At 41.4% G+C, this 24,795-nt stretch overlaps 1 protein-coding gene across 5 annotated transcripts in view; it reads right to left on the bottom strand.

Moving 5' to 3' along the window:
- Window positions 1-24,250, bottom strand: part of NLGN4X (neuroligin 4 X-linked) — a 309,004-nt gene extending 284,754 nt beyond the window's left edge. For 4 of the 5 annotated variants that reach the window (XM_019485405.2, XM_019485407.2, XM_019485406.2 and 1 more), the window contains exon 1: window positions 23,868-24,250. The gene's annotated coding sequence lies outside the window, so the exon portion shown is untranslated. The remainder of the gene's footprint in view (window positions 1-23,867) is intronic. The other variant, XM_019485409.2, reaches the window with a different exon arrangement.
- Between the last annotated feature and the right edge of the window lie 545 nt (window positions 24,251-24,795).

The raw sequence follows: 24,795 nt of genomic DNA, 5'->3' as shown, positions 1-24,795 counted from the left end.
ACTATTTGTTTAGTTGTGAAATAGAGGAACTTAAACCAGACAGGGGAGGAAACCAATGGTATATTAAGAGGGAAAATATAAAGTAGGCTTTTAAGATGATTAACCACAGGTGACCGAGGGTAGTAGGGGTGGCGACCTCATGCAGGGGCTAGTGGAAAGTTTCATGGTAATGAACTAATGCATAGCCAATTATATGTAAATGTAGGGGCAGTGCCATGGGCATAACGGGGGGGGGAGGGGGGGAACTAGACATGGTTTAATGCTAATGAGCGTGGACTGGAAAGTGTAAATGTATGAATGCACTGATGTTCTGGGCCGCTGCTCAGTTTGGCGGGGACCCACCCGAAGTTGCCTCCACTTTAATAAAGATGTTGAATGCAGTGTGTGCTTCTGTTTGCCCCACGAGTGGTCGTGCTCATGATCCCATGGGCAACTGATTCGTCGGTTCCCCTAGCTGTTGGGCCTTACGTGGGGTTGAGGTTTAACAGAAATGTGTGATTGTCACGAGTCCTTTATTTTTACTCTCTCTCCCCTGAAAAAGTGTTGACTCTTTCCTCTGACAGATCCTATTTTCCCTCAGGACAGAGATATTAATTAGTAAATATTAATTAGTAAATATGTCAGTATCCTCAATGTTTCAGTTCCCTGGTACAGGCTGTGGCTGTTCTGGGTAGATAATTATTTTTAGGAACTGATCCAGAGCCCATTGAATTAAATAGTATACCTGTTCATGAGTTCAGTGGGCTTTGCATCCAGCCTTAGAAACTTATGACCAGGTATCCTGGTTTTCTTTGGTTTAAACAGAAAAAAGAAAAAAAAAAAGGGTTAAAAAAGTAACCCAAAATGCACATTTTTCCATGATCAAAATGAAACACCACATATATATCTATGTATTAGTGGTGTTTCATTTTAATCATAGAAAAATGTGGATTTTGGGTTACTTTTTTAACCCAAAACTTGGGGATTGATTTTTTATCAGAGAATATCAGGATTCCTACTTATGATACTTACCTGACAGCTGATTCACCCACACAAGAAACTATAAAAACCTGTTCAAGTTCATTTCTGGCAAATGATGGATAGACAATGTTTGCACTTCAACAACAGGTGCCGTTCAAAAATTATAAATTAAGCCTTACACCCTACCTAGGAAGTTAGTAAATATCTCTATTTTACAATACTTTTTCATTATTACTGGAATTGTACTTAATAAAGACCAGCGTTTATTTAACTTCTGAGTAGCTAGGGGCTACTTGGCTACATGCTAAGGTGGCTACGCACCATGCAGCACTGGTGTTCCACAGGAGGTCCCTGGGACTCACTGAGCTTGACAGCCACAGGTTCCTTTAACCCCACAGGCTCTCTTGGCTCCACAGGCTCCTCCACGCCCCCCCCCCCCCCCAGGATAAGGACAAGAAGCAGAAGCTGGCAGACTTAGGGGGAGCCTGGCGATTCTGGCAGCAGCAGACAAAGAATGATATGGGGAGGGGGTGCCAGACCAGGGGTCACAGATTAATCCCTCTAGGACAATATGTGGTCCTTGGGCTGCAAGTTCTACCACACTGATATATTAAATAGCCTTTTTCAGACTTCAAGGTGAATCGTAACTCAGAGTTTATATAGAATCGTATGTAAGTCCACAAACTCCAAAAACATACTTCTATAGGTCAGGATCAATATTAGAGGGTAGTATACTTAGACTTTAAATCTATTTTCAATTAGAAACCAAAGTAATTGACCTACTTTTCAATCTGCTAAGCATCTAACACAGGGGTTGGCAATTATTTTAGCTGGAGGACCACTTAATTCATTTTGGTGAACTGCCAAGGGCAGTAAGGGTAGCCCTGCCCCTTGACAGGTACACTGCCCCCTGGGTTGCTATCTTAGGACCAGAAGTCCTGAACATAACGCCTGACCTTTGCCACCAGAAGCCCTTCCTCTTTCCCCCAGAAATACTCCTTTGGTGGGGGGATGCCATCTTGGAACCAGAAAAAAACAAATCATGTATTAAAAGTCAAACATCTACTACAATGTATTTTAATATTATATTTAAAATATTTTTGTCATAATTTGTGTTTATGTAGTGTATATAGAGAAGATTGTAGAATAGCTCAAAAATAAAGTCTTACTCTTGTGTATTGTGTGTAGAGGAGTGTGTAGGGTGTGGTTGGGTGTGTGTGTATGTGTGTAGTGGGGTGGGAGGTTTGTGAGTGTGGCTGTGTGTGGGGCATGTAGGGTATGTTGTGGGGTGTTTGTATATGTGGGAGGGTTGAGGGGGTAGAGTGTGGGTGTGTGTGGGGTTTGTGGGATGTGAACGAGGTTGGGGGGTGTGGGGAACCCCTCACCCACTTGCCCCCATGGTGCACAGCCCCCACCACCAGCAGCAGCAGTGGGCCCACAGGATGCTCATGGCCCACCCAGGTGCTGTCACCTGGAGGCACGCAGCTCCAGCCAGTTCCAGGAACTGCATGTGGTGGCAAGGCCTGGCCTGCCTCTATCACACAGGGCTCACCACAGGGCATGTACAGCTCCTGGCACTCAGGTGCCACCAAGGGGAAGTCACATGCAATGGAGCTGGCTGCCTTCCCTGCTCCCTGCCACCATGTGCAACTGCTGGGACTCCACTAGAAGCAATGGGGAGCCCTACCCCTGCTTCCTAGCAAAGTTCCATGAGCTGCACATGGTGGCAGGGAGTGGGGAAAGCAGCCGGCTCCATCTCATGTAATTTGACCCCAGTGGTGCACAAATACCAGCACCTGCACGTGTGCCACTGGAGCTGTGCATTGCTCTGTGGCAGCGTTTGCATGGGCCACAAGCACCACAAGGGCCTGCCACTGCTGCTAGCAGCAGAGGCTGTGTACCATGGCACGGAGTGTGTGGGGAGATCCCCACACCCCCCACCCTACCTCACACCATACAAACCTGACACAGCCACACCCTGCCCACCTGAGCTCCATGTTCCCGGCACCCCCCTGGGCATACGCTCCAGGCTCCCAACAGCCCCAGCCCCATGCTCCCCTCCCCACACACCTCATCCATGCCACTTCCCTATCTGCTTCCTGAAGCAAGTACTGCAGCAGGGACAAGAGGAGGATAAGTAATGGCAGCAGCAGCCCCACCTGAAAGCTGTACATACTAGTTGGGTCAGGCCCTTCCATTCACAAGGGTGGGAGAGAATTATGTGAGCTGGTTAGTGTCTGTACTTAGTAATTAGAAGTGCCTCGACACAGCAGAATTCTTAGCACAATGCGAGTACTCGGTGCAAGGGATGCCTCGCTACGGCGGGAAAAGCCTTGGTGCAGTGATCAGCTCCCACCAAAACTAGCAGCTGCACTGTTTGGATGCATGCTACCGATTGGCTCATTGTAAATTATTCATACCTGGCAGCTAGCAATTGGCTCACTAGCCGTATAAATCTTGGGTAGTTTCCGCCCAAGCCGGAGAACTCCGCGTGTACGTTGGGAATGAGTTTCTCGTGTACCTTGGAGCAAAATTGGAGGCCTGATCAACCACCAACCACTCCCCGTCGCCGACCGTCCCGACATACCCCGCACCCTGCATGCTCGGAAAACATCAGTGTGCCACCCGGTTTCTTTCTTTTGCTTGTAACCTGTAACGGAGCGTGCCTACACTGTGTGCATCGACGCAAGTCCCTGTACATCAGTTTGTAAGTAAAGTTCTTTTCAATTCAACCAGTACGCGTTTGTGCCTAATTCCACTCCATCGGTGCGGCCCCAATTCCGGCTATACTCGGCCCCCACAGTTAGGTACAATTGGTGGGCATCCATAGCATGGATTAAACTGCCTGGTGGGCCGGATCCAGCCTGCAGACCATACTGTGCCCACCTCTGATCTAACAGGCCCCATTGACACCAAACCACTGCAGTGATAAAATTCTTGTACTCTGAAAATGCGCTAATTTCAGGGTTTGTTAAAGCCACAAATATTTGCATATAGTCAATACTTTTCTCAAAACAAAAGTTAAGTAACTTTATTATGGAAAAGGCACTAAACTATTCCCAAGATAATATTCATTCTCTAAACATATTTCAATGCTTGTTCAATTGATATTAACATCTCAATCTAAGAATACATACAAAAAGCATTTCAGTACTTACTACAGGTCATAGTTATTTCTATTTCTATTTTTATTTTTTAATATCTTACCTAAAGGTACTGAAGGTGCAGAAGCATAGTGAAATGCAATTTGCATTATAGACACACAAGTAAAAAATGCCAGTGTCATTATAGCCATCAGCAAATTTCACAGGCAGTAAATTACATTAGTAATTAAATCTACTTAGTAAACAAGAGGATGTAATGGCAAAGGTGATTTAATAAATAATATATTTAGTTCTGATCCACCCATGTTATATTTGTTGCCTAGAAATGTTTGCCAAAGTGATTTTGCCTGATAAATCTGACACATCTAAAAGGAGCCTGATTTTCAGGAGATACAGGGTACAGCTACACGTGCACTTTACCATGCATTAGATTAATTTAATGCTCAGTAAAGCATCACTATCTACATGTGCACCACAATTAGTGCACTGGAGATTAATTTACTCCAGCATAGGATAGCCCCATCAAGACACAGATACTATCCTATGCCACAGTGAATTACTGTACTTCAACGCACATGTAGATGGTGATGTTGGGATTAGTCCACTCCAGTTCAAATTGAGCTGGAGTATATTCAGTTGCATTAACTGCACATGTAGACATGCCCATTGAGCATCTCTTCTTGTCTTGTTCGTAGCTGCCGATTAGGAAATGCACTGAGATTACCATTTTTTTAGAGCACTACATGTAATAAAATGGTTGTCTTAATTTCATTCCTAACTCATATCTCCATAACCAAACAAACCACTATTATTATAATTCTTATTGAAATACTCAGGAGAAAGGCTAAATATTCATCCTTAAAACTGGCCAACTTTTCATAAGTCTGGGGCTAAATTTATTTCAAACTGCCATCAGTTTTAGCAAAAAAAGTTCCACCGATAAAAACTGACTCAAGATTATTAATGGGTTGGGTTTTTTTGGAACCTAGTTCTTGAGAAATAAAAAAAATTTAAAAAATCAGATATACATAATTATGTCATTTGTACAAACATGGATTTAATAAGGCTTGATTCAGGCTTTCACTTTCCCTTTTCCCCAATTTTATTCGATCCTAATTCAATTCTAAACTAATCCTAGGCTGGAGATGCGATAGAATTTTCTGACTATAAGGATGGTCAAGCATTAGAACGGGCTATGTACAGAAACTGTAGAATCTCCGTCCTTGGAAGTTCTCAAGAGCAGGTTGGACAGACACTTGTCTGGGATGATTTAGTCAAGGATAATCCTGCCTTGAGGAAAGGGGCTGGCTAAATGATCTCAGAAGGTTTTTTTCAGCCCCATTTTTCTGTGATCTTATGACCATAATTTAAATACGTACGTGTGTGTGTGTGTGTGTGTGTGTGTGCGCGTTTAATTAAAAAAGAAAAAAGCTTACCACCATTCCTGCTGGCAAGGCCAGACAAAGACTCCAGTTAAAATTTCCATATAAACCCATCATATCATGAAAACTTTTATTAGTATCTCAGCAGGAGCGTTTTTGTAGCGTCACAGCGACTCCAGCCACCAGACTTGTATTGAGGTGGCTAAAGCTACTCGGGTGTTTGTCTTCCATTTCACACACATAATGATTGGATAACAGATAGTGGAGTTTGATCTCTCAACCCTCAGGCACAGCTGCCAGAGTGGTAAAAGGACATATACATCACAGCAGCTTCTAATACATGGCATTCTGACTATAATGCCAAGTTTTCCACCACTCTCATAGTGAGAATAATATTCAATACAATATTCAGCAAAAAGCTCACATGATGCTTGCAATATTCTATCCCAGGGTAGGAATGTTATTGGAAAGAATTATAAATGCAATGGCCAGTAGGGGAGGTGCACTTATATTCTTGAAAACTTTTATATTCCATGTCCCCTGATATTCTTTGTCTGACAACACAAACTGACTCCTGACTCCCACATATGTTAAAATCATAGGACAGTCTTAGGCCAATCAGCAATGTTCCCTAGTAACTAATTAATAATTTATCATCACTATTATCAGACACTGTTAAGAGGTCTAACAAAATAGACAGATGACTATGAAAATATGATCCGAACCTCAAAATCCAGAACATCACTGTTATCCAAATATACCAGAAACAGAATATTTTCCATCCACCCTGTCACTTTCCCAAAAGAAGGAGAAATTGAGACAAACATTATTGGCAAAATCAAAACTTATCTTTCCAGGAACAGGACAGACCTGTTTATAGTCCATACATTTCTTTAACTAATAAAGATTCTGATAATGCTTGTCAATTATGGCACTGCAACCATCCTCTTGATTCAATCAACTAATAATGGTAAATGTGATGATAACTGCAGACAGCAGAGTTTCAAATAACAAAAAGGTCCATGGGAATGCTAAGCAGAAAGAAAAGCTAATTTTACTGGATAGAAAATAGTTCATCAAATGACAAAAATTCTTTGAGGACAAAATCCTGGAGAAATCATATTTTAGCCATAAAAAAAAAGAACAACATAGTATCAAATGAATAAACAACTAATAGAGAAAATGAGAAAATACACCTGCCAGATTATAACTCCAGATGTCTACAGAGAACAAATAACATCAGCTTTGATCACAGTTTTCCTCATGTATTCACATACAGTTCTCTATAAAAGATTCAGCACCATACAACTCCACAGCTTCCTTTTATTTAAGTTGTAACCAATCTTCTGCAACTTCCATGTGGTTGGGGCAAAAGTACTGTATCTCAGTGACCTCCAGTGCTTAAGCAGAGTATGGGCTTGGGATGTCAAGTCTAAATTAGATATTGCTGTTCATCAGAAAGGAAATCACAGAAATCCATAAACCATTTTTTGTCTGACATCAAGAGCTAATACTTAATAATCTATTAATTAAGTGTAGAAGATCCACAACCTGTGCCCAAACTCCCAATAGCAATAAATTGCTTCATTTTACAAATGTAAAGAGACTAATGTTTCTGAAGAACATGAACCTGGAATCTATTGCACAAGGTCAATGCTAGCTATACCCAACAGCAACACCAAGAACCCAGATAACAAGCTGGGGACTGACTGGCTAAGTAGCAGCTCTGGAGAAAAATACCTGGTTACAGTGGACAATAAACTGAATATGAGCCAACAGTGTGCCCTTGTGAAGAAGGCTACTGGCATACTGGGCTGCATTAGTAGGAGTGTTGCCAGCAGATCAAAGGAAGTGATTAATCCACTCTATTTGACATTTGGAGTACTGTGTCCAGTTCTCGCCCCCTCTCCCTCCCAGCCCCCCACAACAGAGAGGATGTAGACAAATTGGAGAGAGTCCAGCTGAAGGCAAAGAAAACGGTTAGGGGGCTGGGGCACATGACTTATGAACTTATGAGAAGAAGCTGAGGAAACTGGGCTTATTTAGTCTAGAGAAGAGAAGCCTGAAGGGAGATTGAATAGAAGCCTTCAACTACCTGAAGCAGGGTTCCAAAGAGGATGGAGCTAGACTGTTCTCAGTGGTGGCGGATGATAAAACAAGAAGCAATGATTTCAAGTTGCAGCAAGGGAAGTTTAGGTTAGATATTAGGAAAAACCTTCTCACAGTAAAGCACTGTAACAGGTTATCCAGAGAGGTTGTGGAATCTCCATCTTTGGAGGTTTTTAAGACCTGGGTAGACACAGCCTCTGCTGGGATTATATAGTTGAGGATGGTCCTGCTTGGAGCAGGGGGTTGGTCTAGATGACCTCCTGAGATCCCTTCCAACCCTAATTTTCTATGAATCTATGATTCTATGAACATCACTTTCTCAGCCTCTGCCCAATCCTCCTGCATCAGGGAAAAATAGTGAGTGGGCTGAGAGGGGCGGAACAATGCTTTTCTTTGCCAATGTTTTTAAACAGTTACTTGGCTACAACTCAAGAGCAGGGTACTCTGGAAGCTTACATTTTTCATGAGAGGGATGGCTGGAGCCCATAAATTCTGCAGCTTTTCATGGCAGGCAAGGGCTCTCAGTGCTTCTTAGGGTAAAAAAGAGTCAATGGCATTCTTTATCAACTCCCAGTCATTTGAGGACTGGTAGTGGAAATTCCTCTGGAAGTAGTCTATCAGCTGCGACCTTACATTGAAAGGAAGCCCTGTTCTTTCCATAGAGTTCCAAAACCGTCCCTCACTAGAAAGCCAGCTCGCTTTCACCATGTGAGTAGAAAGGGGAGATTATTAGGTCCCAAGCACAACACAGCAAGGTCTCAAGTTGTGTTTTCAGGGTGGGAGGACCCCATCCCACAGGACTTGGGAATGGGGACTTACCACCTTGGAAGATGGGACACAGGGCATACTGCTTTATCCTAACATGGCACAAGTTTAGCTCCTCAACCCCTTATTAACCTGGCAATTACTCATTCCAGGGTAAACACCTACTATAAGTAGAGTTCCCAGTAGAAGGTACAGAGACTCTAAGGTCACAGCCTGAAAATGAAGTGCGGAGTCACCTGACATTGGAGGAGAAGGCAACATAGGACACATCTACACATGCATTTAAACGTAACTAAATTTAATGTGCATTAAGCTAATAAACATTAAGCAATTTTTGGCAGGTTTCTACATGTGTAGGGATTTGGCACTAAAGCTAGTGCTCTTAGCACTAAAGTTAGTGCCAAGTCCTTGTATCCCTGACATGTAATCCTAGTGGCTGGGCAGACCCAGCACTAAAATTAGTGCCAGGCCATGTCTACACGTGCGGTAATATGCTTTAACTAATCATACCTAAATTTGATACCTACATTTGCAGGTATCAAATTTAGGCACAATTAACCTAATTTCACCATTTTAATGTGCATTAAGGTTGTGCACATGTAGACGCGTGCCCTTAATGCGCATTAAATTAGGCTTATGCACATTAATGTGTTTCATGTATATGTGCCCATAGAAAAGAAGAGATTCTGGCTAATCTGGCTGCATCATCAGAGAGGAGGGTTTAAGAGGAATCTCATCCTTAAGACTGAATCACAAAAAACTAGCAAGGATGAGGAAAACCCACCAAACTTGTATTACCAATTTTTCAGAAACTCAAGGAGGGTAGACCAGACTTGCACTTAGTCCACCTCTGCACCAAATAGATGGAATGGAATCTAATGCTGGATTTCTATTCCCAACTCCCTCAGATGACAGTGCCACTACATTCATTGACAAGCCCTCCCAAAGTAAAAGTGACCAGGCTCACAGTGGCAATGAGCAGACATCACAAGCTGAGGGAGCAGTGGGGCAAACAGGCAATGGTCTCACCTTTCCAGTCAGGAGTCAAAAGGAGCCTCTAGAGACTTGGGCCCATAATGCAAGATGAGATCTTTGCCTAGAAACAGACATTGACAAATGAAACAAATCAGCTGTGCCAAGCTGTGTGCAAGCACAGCTCATCTGCCTCATTAGGTAAAATGTATCACCTGTAGTTTCCACCTATTGATGCTATAGGACAAAGAATGATGTGTTTCCCCAGCATCTGAAGGGCTCAGTCCTGCATGCCCCAGTAATACCCATATAGGAATGGGCTCCTCAAGCCCTGGAAGCACCTGTCTGGCTTTCCCTCCTGCAGAGATGCACCCCCAGAAATCTTCAGGGTGTTATCTGTAAGCAGGAAAAGTTGGGGTTTCCCCACTTACAGAGGCATACCCTGGATTCCCTGGAGCAGATCTCTGTAAGCAGGAAAACTTTGACTTTTCCTACTGCAGAGGCATACCCTGGAGACCACAGGAGCATAGTGGGAAAAACCCAGTTGTCCCCACTTACAGAGATGCACCCCAGAAATCCTAGGATCATATCTCTGCAAGTGCAGAACCTTGACTTTCCCTGATTGTAGAGACATGCCCGACATTCCTTGGGGCACCACTGTGTTAGACAGAAAAGCTAGAAAGGTCCTCCCAGGACTTGAGAAGCCCAATTCTGTTTGGGAATTCCAGGGTTGGACAGGATTGGGCCCCTCAAGCCCCTAGAACAGATGCCTGGGGTACCTAAAGAGTGTGGGCCACTAAACAGTGTCACAAATTAATATCATCTTTGTAGTAGCCACACATTTCAGGTATTTGTGGCATGACAAGGGGTATGGATGACTATTTGTTTGGCTTTTGTTATGCTATAAAATGTTTATGGCAGGACAACGGCAAAAAAAGCAACTTATGTTTTTCACACTTTGTTCTCCAGCACCCTAGTTGCAGAACTCTTTCACAGCACAGACTCATAGCCATTTTTAAGTGCTTCAGCTGGGAAGAGCCTGTACATCTGTCTAGACCCTAGAGTGCCTATAACAAACCCAGAAACATGATCAGCTCTGTAGGAGTTCTCCTTGATCCTCTATAAGATAGCATCTAATTTTGAATAATTCTCTTAACATTTAAGTATTTTTTTTAATACAAGCACTTTCCCTAAAATCTTACTATTTGGAATTGCTGGCATGCTTAATGGTTTATGTTGACTAATGATGTAACCATCCTGTGAGAATCCATTACCAATTACTAACCAAAGAACATTTAAGTGATGCATATTAGTAAAGAAACAGATAAACAGAAACCCTGAATCTTATTTTCTCATTTTGAGAACAGTCAAAATAAATGATCTAATTATGATTCTTCAGACTCCTGAGGTCAGTGTATACAACCACTTCATACAACTAACCAGGGCATACTCAGCCTTTGTTAGGACTACACGTTATGCTGTTCCCAATTCATTACATTTATTTGAGTATCTCGTAGTCACTAGGACCATTAAAAAAACAGACAACTTCACCTTTCCTCTCTGCTAGTTCTTTTAAGGAGCTTAGACTGAAGTGTGTGCTATAGCTTGGTTGAAAAGCTAGTATTTATAAGCAACAAGTCCTCTGACTGTGCCTAGAAGATCAATTATTTTGTTGCTCTTGGTATACTCAAGAATGCTGTGTAAACTACCACTTTGTCTGCCATTGTCTAAAACAAAAACAAGACAACAAGATCCTCAAAGACTGTTTTATACTTCCCGTTGCACTTGGGCAGCCTCTAATAAATCTAGGCATCTGATCCCATAACATCATTCCTCAAAGTACAGCCTTCTGAATGTAGCAGTTCTGGGAAAAGCACCAAGATATGACAGCAATCACTGTATGTGTTGTTAGTGCCCATGGCTAAATTTTGTACTTTGGATTACCCTGCGGCATATCTAGATATTGGGTACTTCTTTGCTGATTTGCAAAAGTTGTAAGTGCGTTTAAATGTACTGTTGCAAAGATTATTTAAGAATGTAAGAATTTACATTATTAGCAAAGAGAGAGAATAAAATACTTACTCGTTATAGCATAAATCTCTGTGAGAAAGGTGTGGGGGCATTACCTCATATTTTAAAAAAGAATACAAATAAATTCCCATGGTGCTGGACATACCAAATTCATTTAAGAAGAAATTATATTGTTCCCATACATTATCAAAAAAAAAATTCTTCAAAATTTTTAAATTGGGCATTTCCATTGCATTTAATACTTTATTTGTGAATCTTAATTGTAAGTAAATATGTAGAATTATTTATAGCCATGCCAATTTTTAATTTAAAGAAAATCTAGAGGAAGCAATACAAAAACACTCATAGTTCTTCCTTGAAGTCTTACTAAATGTGTTCCTTCACTAGGAAAGAGAATATATGAAACAGAAATTCTTAAGATATACCTCATAGGGAGATGGTGAATTGGGATTTTCAGAAGGATTCAGCATCATTTAATCAGCAAATTAAGCAGCCAGATTCTCATAACCCTAAATCTAGGTTTAAGAGTCTCAATAGTAACTGCAGGATACTTCTGAAAAATTTGAAATATATGATGACAATCTATGTTGCGTGTGTAAGGAGTGCAGTAAAGACCAAACATTTCAGAGGCCTGAAGGGGCTTTAAACTAATCTGGTACACTCCCAGTCCTGTTCTAATTCAACAGTTGGCATGAGTCCTGGCATAATTTGGAGAAGCTAGGGGTTGTCTCACAGTTATTCTACTTTCCCGGAGTTCCTGGATAGGCCACAGCACTGTTTGGAATTATCACAGCACTACAGTCCCTGGCCCAATCCTCTTATCCCCATTTCTACCTCTGATGATCTCTCTAGAGCACAGCTTTAACAGAAATCCTGGAAGACTTGAAAAACCAGGGCATTTTAGTATTCTTTAATTCAACTTCAGACCTTCTACCTAGGGTAAAAGGACAGGAATAAAGGTGAGAATCTTACCCCAGATCTTCATTTACATTCATGCTTGTAACCTGAGCAGGATAGAAAATCTAGCCTAGAATGTGTAATTAGTGTAATGGCAGGCTGTCCATAACACAATAAATTAAACCACCATCCATACCATGAAAAAGCTTTAAATCCCTGGAACTGCTACGTGTTAATTTTGTAAAGCAACTGCTTTCAAATTAAATAATCCCCTCTCCCCTCCAACCCCACGCCCCGCAAAAAAGTCCCCCAACTGACCCAAAAGGTAAATGCAATACTGATTAAAACAATATCTCTGTACCAAAAGTTCTGTAATTCAGTCAAGAGCTTGACTATGATCATTTAACATTCAGCTATTTACATTCAATACCTATATTTATTTTTATAGATTTTTCGAAGCATTCATTCTTTTCACTAATGGAAGTAAAACTTTATGTTGCAAACAATACTTTCAGCCAGAGATTTATGTTTTCTTTTCCAGAAAAATACTTTAAAGTAAGTTGAGGGGATTTTTTAAACATAAAATTCTGTGCTTATTTATAGACTATGCAATCAATCTCATAGGGATCTTAGGAAAGTGGGGCTGGAAGTGAGATCATGGGCTCCTACAGATGTATGAGGACCCTGCTTCGACGCGCTGGAAATCCAGCACATCAGTTTCTGAGCTCCAGCAGCTTTCCACATCATGTGTATCAGCCTCCTCGTGCTGAAAAGATGGTGGCAGGGCACTGTGAACTCAAACGCATTCAATGACCTTTAGTTCAAGTGCCCTGCTGCCATTTTTCAGCACGGAGATGTTGATATGATGTGCAGGCGCCTTTAAGTAGTGCAACTCACTAATTATTAAAGCACCCAGCACCATGTCCCAGCACACATGTAAAAATAACCCATGAGATCATTTAGTGAAGCTCTATGCTCAAGGCAGGATCATTTTTGACTAAATCATCCCAGCCAAGTGTCTGGCTAAACTGCTTGAAAATTTCCAGGGAGAGAGATTCCGCAACTTGATGCATGCCAGAGCAGAAAGATAGATCAGCATAAGATGATAAAATAGGTTGTCAGAGGATATTTTTCTCCATGTGATGTTTCATCCTAAAACTCCTACCCATGTAAAAGTGAATTATGAAAGTAAATTGAAAATTAGTTCTTACTAAGAATGTTTAGTGTTTAAAGTTAGGATTTAAAATGAATATAGTTCAGGAAAAATGTAATTGCTTAGTAAGTATTAACTAATGGAGAATTCATGATAAAAAAGAATGTATACACTGAAAAACAGCTTTAAATTGTGTTCTGGTAGACTTCTAAGCCTATTCCACTGTAACATGTATTAAAATGAGCCTCCTATCTCAAGAATCAAATTTCAACTCTCTCCTGTCATCTACTTACACCGTTCCCTAAACTTCCCAGAGCCACTGTGTCAAGAAGGTTAATGTACTTATAGGAATTTGTGATGAATCATTTCACTCACATTTACAAGGGGAAATATATGTAACTGCCTGGTAAGCAATTTTAGGCGACAGAAAACAAGAATCCACAAAAAACAAGAAACAGAGACATTTATGTTGGACTAAGAAGCATGTTAACCTAGGATTACAAAAGATAACCAAAAGGGATTCTAAAGGAGATTTTGAGAGCCTGATTCTTTTTCAGATCTGTATATTTATACAAAAATAGAGCTATCAGTTGTAACTTCTTTGAAGGCCATGGAATCATAGTCGTGTAAACTGTGTTCATAAAATTACAGTCAATCCCTAACCCTTTAAATATTTGGCCTATATATACACCATTGCAACTGTTTTCAAAATGACAAGAGACAACCTGCATTATGTGCAATTATAGGGCAAACTCATTTATAAAGGGCATGGAATAGGGGCCAGAGGAAGTGCTTTATGTATTCTAAAAAAAATGTCTAATATCTTTTGGCTGCCTGAGGTACTTAAGCAAAAATTATTGCCATGTGCAAAGATGATATCAAACATACTATATTTCATCAAACATATGAACATATTTTTCCTTTAAATGTCTTAATATAATGTACGTATCTTGTGTATATGCCAGGAGGAAAAGGCAGATGTATAAATGATACAGTTCTAACATCATCCCAGGAAAACAAGATTTTTCATAAGAATTTTTAACACTTACTGCTGCAGCAATACCTCCATAATGCTTTGAACTGCACTCATCTCAACTTAAATCATATAAATTACCATCACCATAATCTTAAAAATATATATGTATTATCTACCACATAAAGAGGTATCCTCTACCTGTTGAGTGACACTGGTTTTCAATGGTGCCAATTATCAATGCTTACATCTCTCAAAAGCAGTGATCTGTATCATTTGTTCTCCAATTTCCCACCTACACTTAGGGAAGTATGTGCTTTAAACATTTTTCACTTGGGCAGCAGGCCTACCACAGGCTGTGTTAATATACAGCCTTAGGTGCCACAGCCTGTCTGTTCAGCTGTGCATAACTTGCAGCAAGACCTACTTCCTCCTCGCTCCATTGGGCATTGAGACCACATCTTGGCTTTCACATAGATAATGCATAGTGCAACAGGAAGATTTTATAATTATTACTTTAGTTATGAAGCTGATATTGCCTGCCACTGGCCTGGAGAATTGTTCCATCCAGTCTGTAGTTACGTGCTAGGTTCACAAATGATGCCCAACTGATAAGCAACATCTTAACCTGATAAGCAACATTAAGACATTTCACTATGGAGGCTGGATGAAGGAACAATTATTTCGATAATAATCTGTTGGTCTCAATCTCTCACTGTCCATTAATGCTGCTGGACTCCTTTTTAATGCAGTTGCCTGAGATATCTCACAAGACCCAGAAACTGAAGCAGACACTTTTATTGCTATCCAAGGAATGAGATCAGGCTATTTCATCTTGACATTGATAAAAGAGTTTTGGAAATGTCAAATGTTGCCAAAGTCTTACAGGAGTTACACATCCCTACCACAATCCCACAGAGCTTTTCAAAATACTGCATAAGCCATCATCTCATGAGCCATGAGCTGTAGAAGTAGAATAGGTACCCAAAGGACAGTGCAGCAAGATAATACAGCACTGATATGCCTATATAGGGCAAAGCCTTCCCTATATCCCAAAGCTTATAGTGGTATTGCATTAATAGTAATTACACAAGTCTATTCCATCACTTCAGTTACCAAAGACTAACCAGGGTAGATGCAACCTTTGTTTAAATAAAAATCTCAGAGAAATGTCACAAAATTATAGTGTTGTACAAATCTTCATTTCCATGAGTAAAGCAAAACACTAGCAGAGGCAAATCTGGGGAGCGGTGGGTACAGTGGCGTGGTCACACCCCACTGTCAGGCCACGCCACAGGAGCAACAGCCAAAGGCTTCTTTAAGACCCCAAAACAGGTAAGAACCATGCCTTCCCCTCCGAGCTCTGAGGCAGGTCCCCTTCTTTTCTCTCTGATACCTCCTTTCCTCTACCCACTGCTACTGTCTCCAATTGCCCCAGGAGTGGGGAAGCTCTGGAGTCACTCCTGCCCCCACTCCAGCTAGGTTGTGTGGGAAGCCCAGCCCAGGACAGCAACAGTGGGTAGATTCCTCATCCTCCATGTTCCCTGACAGTCCAGAAGCAGGCAGAGGGAGAGAAACCTGCCAGGAGTGGCTCTGGAGTTCCCCCTGTTCTCAGGTCAGCCAGGGCCAAGGGAGACAGTGGCACAGGCAGGCAGATGAGAGGAGGAATGGGAGGGGAGGGGATCTGCCACCAAGCATGGAAGGGAAAGGAGAGGGTACTGAGAGCAGGTGGGGGGTAAAATTCTTACCTACTTTGGGGACTATAAAAAGTCTCTGGCTACTGCTCCCACAGCATGGTCTGCTCATCCTAGTGAAGAGGGGAAGCTGAGAGAGGGGGAAAGTCACTGGTTGCTATTCCCACACTTGCCTTTACAAAATCCTGGATCCACCAATGAACAATAGTCTTGAAAACAGACTGATGACAACACAGGCCTTTATAGTTTTGATCTGTTTGGTTCTACAGACTTGTGAGCATAGTATCCACATGCCCTCTTCATCTCTAACAACCTTCCAAAGGTGGGACAGATTTTATGTAAAAGATTTCTTGCAAATGTAAGATTTCCTTTTTGCTGCTTGAAAGATGGATTTTAATAAGCACAGTTTAAAATTAAGCTAATACCCTTTAATGCATGAGGTTCTGCCTACTTCTGTTTGTTACTGTTTTCCTATGACAGGGTCTTATTCACAGTTCACTCATCAATAGTAATCAATCCAGTGAATTCATCAAACATGGACCCCTAATATTAATCTTGGTTATTTTACTGGTTAATGCTATGTCCAGTAAAGAAAGGAGCAGTGAGACAGTTGTATATTAAGAAGACATATAGCTGGTACCATACATTGTTATATCTAGGAGTCTTTCTGCACAAGTTTCAAAGTTATGGTAAAGTAGGAGAGGGAAATAAACAAAAACAGAAACAAGTGATGGGCCATTTCAAATTGTTTTGACAATACAAAAATCAGTTTTGCGCTATCAACTTTCATTACATTTTGATACGTCTAAAACAGGACCTTTTTATTTCAAAAGTATCAGATTTGATCTATCATTTAATTTTATTATTTATTTACAGACCAGAAATAAATATTTTAAACTGTACAAAATACAGATAAGACACAGTTCATCTTGGAAAGCATGCAATACATAAGCTAATGAAGTTCAACAGAAAATAGAAAACAAACTATATATACCCTAGGTTATATATAGGGGCCAAAAACATCAGGCTAAAATCACAAAATTCATCTGCATTGTTTTAGGAAGTTGGATTTTTGCCCTTTCAAGTGCAAAAAACATTTAACAGGTTGTTCTGCCTGTTGCCTCCCCTCTCCCAAAAGCTATATTTGGAAATACCTGAAGCATACAAAAGTACAAGTTACATTTTCCATAGTCAAAACAGTTGTTAAACTCTGATTTGGAAAGACCATAAACTAAAATAGAACTGTTTGAGGAAACCTGCTAATTTCTTGAGTCCTTTGCAATAAAAATGGAAAAGATTAATTTAAAACTAATTGGATAGCCTAAACAAAATGTATTTTCTTAAGACAGGAAAGAACCTTTTTCTGAGTACTTTAGTTCAGTTCTTGACTTTACAGATTGATTCCAGATTGAAGAGTTGTATTTCCACCTGCCTAAAAGGGAAAGTGGACTATAGCCCTAGAAATATATGGTCTCGTAAATGTATAGTGTGTGCAAAACTTTTGTATTGCACATTTATATACAATAAAAAATGCACATTCTAATGAAGAAAAATGAATACAACCAACATTTTATGATACTCTAATTGTTAAGTACTTTCTCTTTCATCAGTTATTATAAAGTGCTGAGGCACTTCATGTTATTGATCAATATAATGCCAAAGTAATACTCTTCCATTATATATAAAATATCAATCATTTAAAAGAGTGGTAAATAAAAAGTAGTTATTTCACACTATGCAATGTGTAATATAAAATAATGTCATATTTATCATTTTGTGGAATAATTTTATAACTGCTTGACAGTTAATATTTTAACAGGCATGACACTATAGATTGTCTACAGTACAACTAATGCCACCATCACTCTTCAGCATGACCCTGTTATGCTCCACACAAAATCCACAGCCAAGGAAGAAAGAAATACTGTCAAAGAAAGTTATTTTCATAATGGTGGAACCTATTTCCTGCCTAGTCTTCCAAGAGATCGACAATTAAACTACTGTAATATGTTTACAACTTTTTAAATAATAGTTTAACACAAGCTTTCTCTGTAAGTGTACACATGAATCAACAATGGAAAGATGAGAATGAGAACTCTTAACTTCTACAATATAGTTACTAGCCGTATTCAGTTGGATATATTTTCTAAAATATGTCCTAAGTAGCGTGTGAGTTACACACACACCCCAGCAGAATATAATATCCTAAAATATGATCCTATTCATTGTAACTTATTTTTATAATATTTCCCTACATTTATGAGCATTAAAGCTAGGCCTCATTTCAGATGGTAAACAAATATGCACCTTCCTTGATTTGGTGATACTAGGAGTAAAACCCCATTACAGGTGGAACCAGAAGGACAGTTTGGTGTTGTGACCTTCATGCATACTCCGGAAAGTCAGACAAGAAATTATACTAATTACTATAGATTTTAAGCATAAGAATTCACATAAACATTTCCCTGCTAAATTCACTTATATCTAAACAGATATGAACTCGTGTGCTTTTTTATAAAAGCACCTCCTTAAAAAAAAAAAACTTTTCCCCAAAGGTATTAACCATGTGCTCCTCTTTTTGTTTTTTGTTTTTTTAATTGTACTTTTTAAGTTCTTTCACCCTTCCCCCCTCACCTAACACCATCTTCAGGTTGTGACAATTGGGTCTTCATCCTCTATCATCTCTATTATTTCCAGGATTACTGCCAATGCATCTTTTTTTCCCTTTTTTTTCTTTATTTTTAAGCCAGCACGCTTTTTTTCTTGCAATTCAGATCTGGGGACTACTAAAGCAAACACAATGAGACCTATTAAAAGGTGACAGAGTTGAGTACATAACCCTGTCAGATGTGGGGATCGAAATGGCTCAGAGCATAAATGCTTTACAAACATTGCTTGAGCGCACCTGAGCTGAACTGTGACAGAGAATAGCTGCGGTTTGGAATGAGAGCCCCATATTGATCCGAGTGGCTCATTGCCAGGCTTATGTTTTGGTTTTATTAGGTTTTTACTCACAGCCTGGTGTGCATTACTAATGAATCTTGCTCACACAAAAAGAGATCTGGAATATTTGTATTTTATGACATGTCTTCAAATGGCAGAATGACTAAATCCTATGTTGTTTGCAGCACCATGGTTTTTTCCTGTCCCACCCAGGTGGACCTGTTCCTCACACTGCGTGATTCAGCCATCATACAGCAGCATGCCTCCTTCAAAGGCCAAGTGGAGGCTGTATTGAGAACCTGTCAAAAACAGAAGTTCACACCTCCATAGAGTATTCAGAATACACTCCGTGAATTACTTTTATGCTAAAAAGAAAACACATGCATCACTGTTTTTATATGAAAGCAGCTGTTCTTTTTACCTCTTACCTTCACTAGGGCTTGGTTAGGAGTTTGCTTATTAAGAAAGCCATTTTAACAGACTCTTAATCATCATCCCTTTGAATTAAATGCCCTTTTGAAGAATGGTGGACCCATGTGTGAGAACAAATCTATGAATATAAAATATTTGGTAAATCTACATATTGTATTAGCTATCTTAATTCAATACAGTCCAATTGTCCTATTTTATTTATACCATGACATTTTTCTTGTAATATATTTTCTAACCAGACATGTCTTAATTGATCATTCTGCATTCTTGAGTAAGAAAAATGCAGTGTAAGAGCTTCACAGATTATTGAATTTTTAGTGCATTTATTGTCATTTTTCTTTATCTGACATAAAATTACTATGCAAAGGAACACTTATCAGTCCCCACTAGAAATGTTAATATTAGATAAGAAGCATACATTTCTTCTGTAGTCTCCATATATATTTCTACAAGTATGGAGCTGGTCTAAAGAATATTATAAATCAATGAAAATTCTCAAAATCATTTCAGTGAGTTTTGGATCAGATTCCTGATGAACAATAATAACTACAAAATATATAGTGGATGCCAAACACACTTTTAACAATAACAACTAGTACAGCTACATTTAACACACTAACCATAGTTGCATGCATGTGTTATCTATGCAATAATATTAATAAAACAACTCACATACACAAATGGAAATCATTCTCAAGTGCAAAAAATCAGTACCTCAAAATTAAATGGAATTTTGTATTTTTCTCATACAACTGTATTTGTCATAGACTTTGATGTTCCAGCTTACCAAAATATTTTTGCTACCTTTTTACACTTGTTCTTCTTAACAGTTAATTGGAATATGTTTATGACTACTAATATGCAACTCTATCCCCAGTATAAATAGAAAAAATTGCTGCAACCCTCCTAATAGCAACAGTATCTATAGACCACTCTGTACAAATAGTAACAGAGGTGAGAGAAGTACACTTGATACTAAAAATAAAACCAAAATGAAGGATTCACATTAAATCTGCAACTAGTCCATCCAAATAAATTAGCCTGAGTTCTTTATGCAGTGAATTAAAATTAAAAGAAATAATTATTAGCTTTCCATGATAACCCCAAATTATTTTCTTATATTAATACCATGAAAAGATTTACATATCTAATAATAAATGCACTTAATTTGTGTCCCAGGGGATGAAAAGTACTGCCCTTCCACTAATCTGAGATTACTTAAATTTGCAGTGAAATCCATGCTGCAATCATATCTGGAGAGAAAAATGCCAGAGATTTCCATTTGGTGTAACTGCCAATAATCTCATCCATTTGTCCTTGCCTTCTAACCTCTTTTATCTAGACACATGCACAATCAACCTCATGTTATGAATCATATGGAATCAATGTGCTGCCTAGATTTAAAGGATAGTCTTTTTTCCCCTGTCTAACAATCAACCATCATTACAAAGATTATACACACACACATATGAATACAAAGTTTCTAACAAAAAAAACCCAGAGCATTTGCTTACATCATGGTGATGACCCACAGCAGTACCCCAATAAAGCCTATGGACTCCAAAAGCTAAATATAGGCATCCAGTGAAATAGATTAAATGACCACATCCGTCTCTGCCTCTCTTCATTGAAGCATACACTGCTACAGTTTAATCCGTAATTTTTAATCTAATATAATACTGACTTTCACATATCATTCCATTACCTGTCCTTGAACAGAATTACTGCCCCTTGCCTCATGCACAGCCAGATTCTCCACTTTTTGCAACCAACCTCAGACCAACACAGCTGAAAACTTCCATTTAAAATCTTTCCTGTTCCCTTGTTTCTCAGGACTCGACAAACGAAGCAGCAGCTCAGCTAGGAAGTGTCGCCTGAATGCTAAACCATTTTAAAACAAGGATGCTTTTGTCATTTTAAAACATGCATGCAATGGTTGTTTTTTTTTCTTTTTAAAAAATATATAAATATACATATAGAGATATATATAGTGTGTGGGTATATATACATATATAGATATAGATATGGAAATAAGTGTGGGGGAGCGGTTGGGGTGTGGGGGGAAACCTTTCAGACAATTGACCGAACCTCAAAATAAAATAAAATTAAAAATCGCTAGGAAGTGTCCATACTACCACCTTGTGGAATCTTCTCGCAAGAACAGCACCTGGTTGTTTCGACAAAGTTCTATTTCCCCCTGCGTCTACTATTAAAATTAGCTTAGTTTCAGGGGTAGATAAGGCTTCTATTATTAGGTTCCTTAATGAAAATAAGGGATAGGCCGGCAGTATAGGCGATTCACTTATCTCTTGAGTTTCTTTCTTTTCCTGTCTTTTTAAATGATTGCCTCGTCTCACAGTGATAATCAAATACTTAACAAGAAGAACAATGTTAATAAATGGCATGCAGCCACATCCTGGTGAATTCCAGCACCAAGAAGTGCCTGCAAAAGGAAACAGGAAAACCAGTGCTTGTGAAATCAGCCTCAGCCTCTTGGCTAAGACCAGGAGGAGGGAGAGGGAGGCAATGCCCTCCAGCAGAGCTGGTTCCTCTGGGAATAAAGGCACCGTTGCCCTGAGATGGGCACGAAGCTCTAGGGTGCCCCCTTGAGCCACAAATGGGATGGCAGGCAGGGCTGGCGGGATGCCCAGGCGCACTGTGGCCTCTGCAGCCTGCTTCTCCCCCTGGGATCTCTGCAGTGATGGGGGCAGAAGCCAGGGGATCCATCCGGGGCAGCTGGGGACAAGGAGGAAGGAGCACAGCCCTGCAGGCTGCCGGCTCGAGGCAGGGCCCATCCTCCGGGGCACAGCGAGGAGGGGGAGTCCCAGGGAGGCTTCGGCCTGTGCTGCGGGGGAGGGCGCCCGCACCCTTTGCACCGGGGCCCGGGCGGTGCCCGCAGCCAGCAGGTGCCAGCGCCGGGCCCCGGGGCCGGCAGAGGAGCCGGAGCCGAGCAGGCAGGGGAAGGGGAGGCACAAGGTGGCGGCTGCAGGAGGGACGCGGCATCAATCGCGGCCCCCGCGGGGTGCAAGGGGGCGGCTGCGGCGCGGGAGGGAAGGCGCAGCGGGGCGCGGGCTCCAGCCCGCCACACACGCACCCCCGGGCCCGCCGCCCGCCTCCGGGGCACAGCCGCCCATCACTGCAGGACGGGGCACAGGCACCGAGACAGCCCCTCTCACTGCACACACGCACCGCCACAACCGCACACACATGCACTCACGCATGCACACACACCTCACACCCATGCAACCACACGCACTCGCGTACACAACCAGCCCCCACACACTCATACACACAACCTGACACACACACGCGCACATCCTCACGCATCCACACACTCACACATACACATGCAGCCACCCCCCCACGCAACCTCACACACACACTCATACACACACCGCACGCGCACACTCACACACCACACACAACCTGACACATCTCACACACACATGCAACCTCACACATCTCACACATGCACACACCTCACACACACTCATACGCACACCGCACACACAATCACACATACCACACGCGACCTCACACATCTCGCACATCCACACACACACCTCAGACATGCACACACAGACACCCACCCTCACATACTCACACGCACACACAACCACACGCGCACAATGACACATCCCCCCAGCAGCCCCCTCCCCAGTGCCAGGCTCCAGTCCATCACGTGTGCTACCCCATGCATCACAGAAGCAGGCATTTTACCAGAGCCCACAAAATGAAGAGAGCGAATCACGAAAAGCAAAAAAAAAAAAAAGAGAGAGAAAGAGCCAAGATCCCCCCTCCCCCTCCTGTCCCCCATTTTGCCCGGGGAGGCTGGCGGGGGAGTGGTTAACCAAAGCCCTACGAGCTGGTTTTGTAATTCCCCAATAAACCCAGGCGCGCACACGGTGCATGAGGTGCTGCTCCTTCCACCGCCTCTCATCTCCGCGTTTGCAGGGAACCGGAGCTCTGCTCTTTTTCTCTCCCTCTACTGCAGATATTTCCCCCCTCTCTCTCTCTCCCCGCACACTTGTGTTTATTTGTCTGTAAGGCACAGCTACTTTGTAAACATCTCACACCGAGCCCCAGAGCCTTTTCAAATAGCTGATTGCAGCAAAACGTCTCCAACCCAAATGATGGTGCAAGGGGAAAGGAAACGGGGGGGGGGGGGAGGGATAAAAGGGGGGGGGGGTATTTATAGAAAGAAATATAGGTATGCACACACATGTGCATGCATATGTGACATCCAAACAGGGGCTGATGGTAGAGGTGACAGAAAGAAAGTCGCGCTTGATAAATGATGGGAAAAGTAAAAGCACACAGACGACTGCAGCAAACCGGTCAACCTTTGCCAGAGTACCAACTGCAACCCCTCCTCCCCCCGCCCCCCAGCCAAAAATCAAAAAGACCCAAGAAAAGAAAATTAACATCAAACCTTTAATCTATGACACCTACCTTAGCACTGGAATAGCTGCAGATGCATAAGGGTCCTTTTTTTGTTGTTTTTAACACACAGCCAAATCCTGCCAGGAGATCATACCAGGTTCCTCTCCCCTTTTTTGGAATCCAAGGCGATTTTCTGGTCCAAAGGAATGCATCGACCCCCAAAAAAGCAAAAGAAAAACACACAGCAGACGCTGGCTTGGGAGGAAACTGGCGCTTTCGGTAGTAAACGACCTACATTCAGGAAGAAAATTCATTACAAGCAGTGCAAAAGGGAGAGTTGAGTCTGTGAGTAAGAGCTCTGATTGCCTATGCAGAGAGGCAGAGACAGGGAGAGAGACTGATCTGCAAGAAAAAGAGAGATTGAAGAGGGAGAGAGGTCCAGGCTGTACCAGTCTCTCTCCTCCTGCGATTGGACCAAACTGAATGAAATTTACAAAGCCGGCAGCCAATAGATCTCTGCAGTCTGCCCCATCACTACAGAAACCATATCTACATCTACAACCTAATGCAAAGAGCATCTAATCCTAGTGCAAACCAGCTGGAACGGAATTATCAAGGGTGTCTGGATGGTTGAACAGGTGTGCATTTTACACATGTAGGAAGAAACGTGTGGAGGAAAAGCACGCCGACAGGATGGGTGCTGCTCGGCTTCAGCACCTTCCAACCCAAATCCCTGCCGCGTTAACTCCTCGAGTCATGGCTTCATGATCAAAGTTGCAGCAATGAACATCTGCCTGTTGTTAACAAACTTACCCATATTAATTTATAATGATTGCCGCTAATGGCATAATTGCATAACAATCACTTGCTGTTTTTGTTTCTATTCCCCCACCTCCTCCACTTCGAAGATAATGTAGCACAGCAGAGACTTGTTCAATGCACAACCATTTAGACTATTTTTTCTCGTAAGAAGGCTGATTGATCAGCATGTAGATTT

The sequence above is a fragment of the Alligator mississippiensis genome, chromosome 1 (genome assembly GCF_030867095.1).
Source record: "Alligator mississippiensis isolate rAllMis1 chromosome 1, rAllMis1, whole genome shotgun sequence".
NCBI classification, from domain to species: domain Eukaryota; kingdom Metazoa; phylum Chordata; order Crocodylia; family Alligatoridae; genus Alligator; species Alligator mississippiensis.
This window is presented reverse-complemented; position numbering and strand designations above follow the sequence as displayed.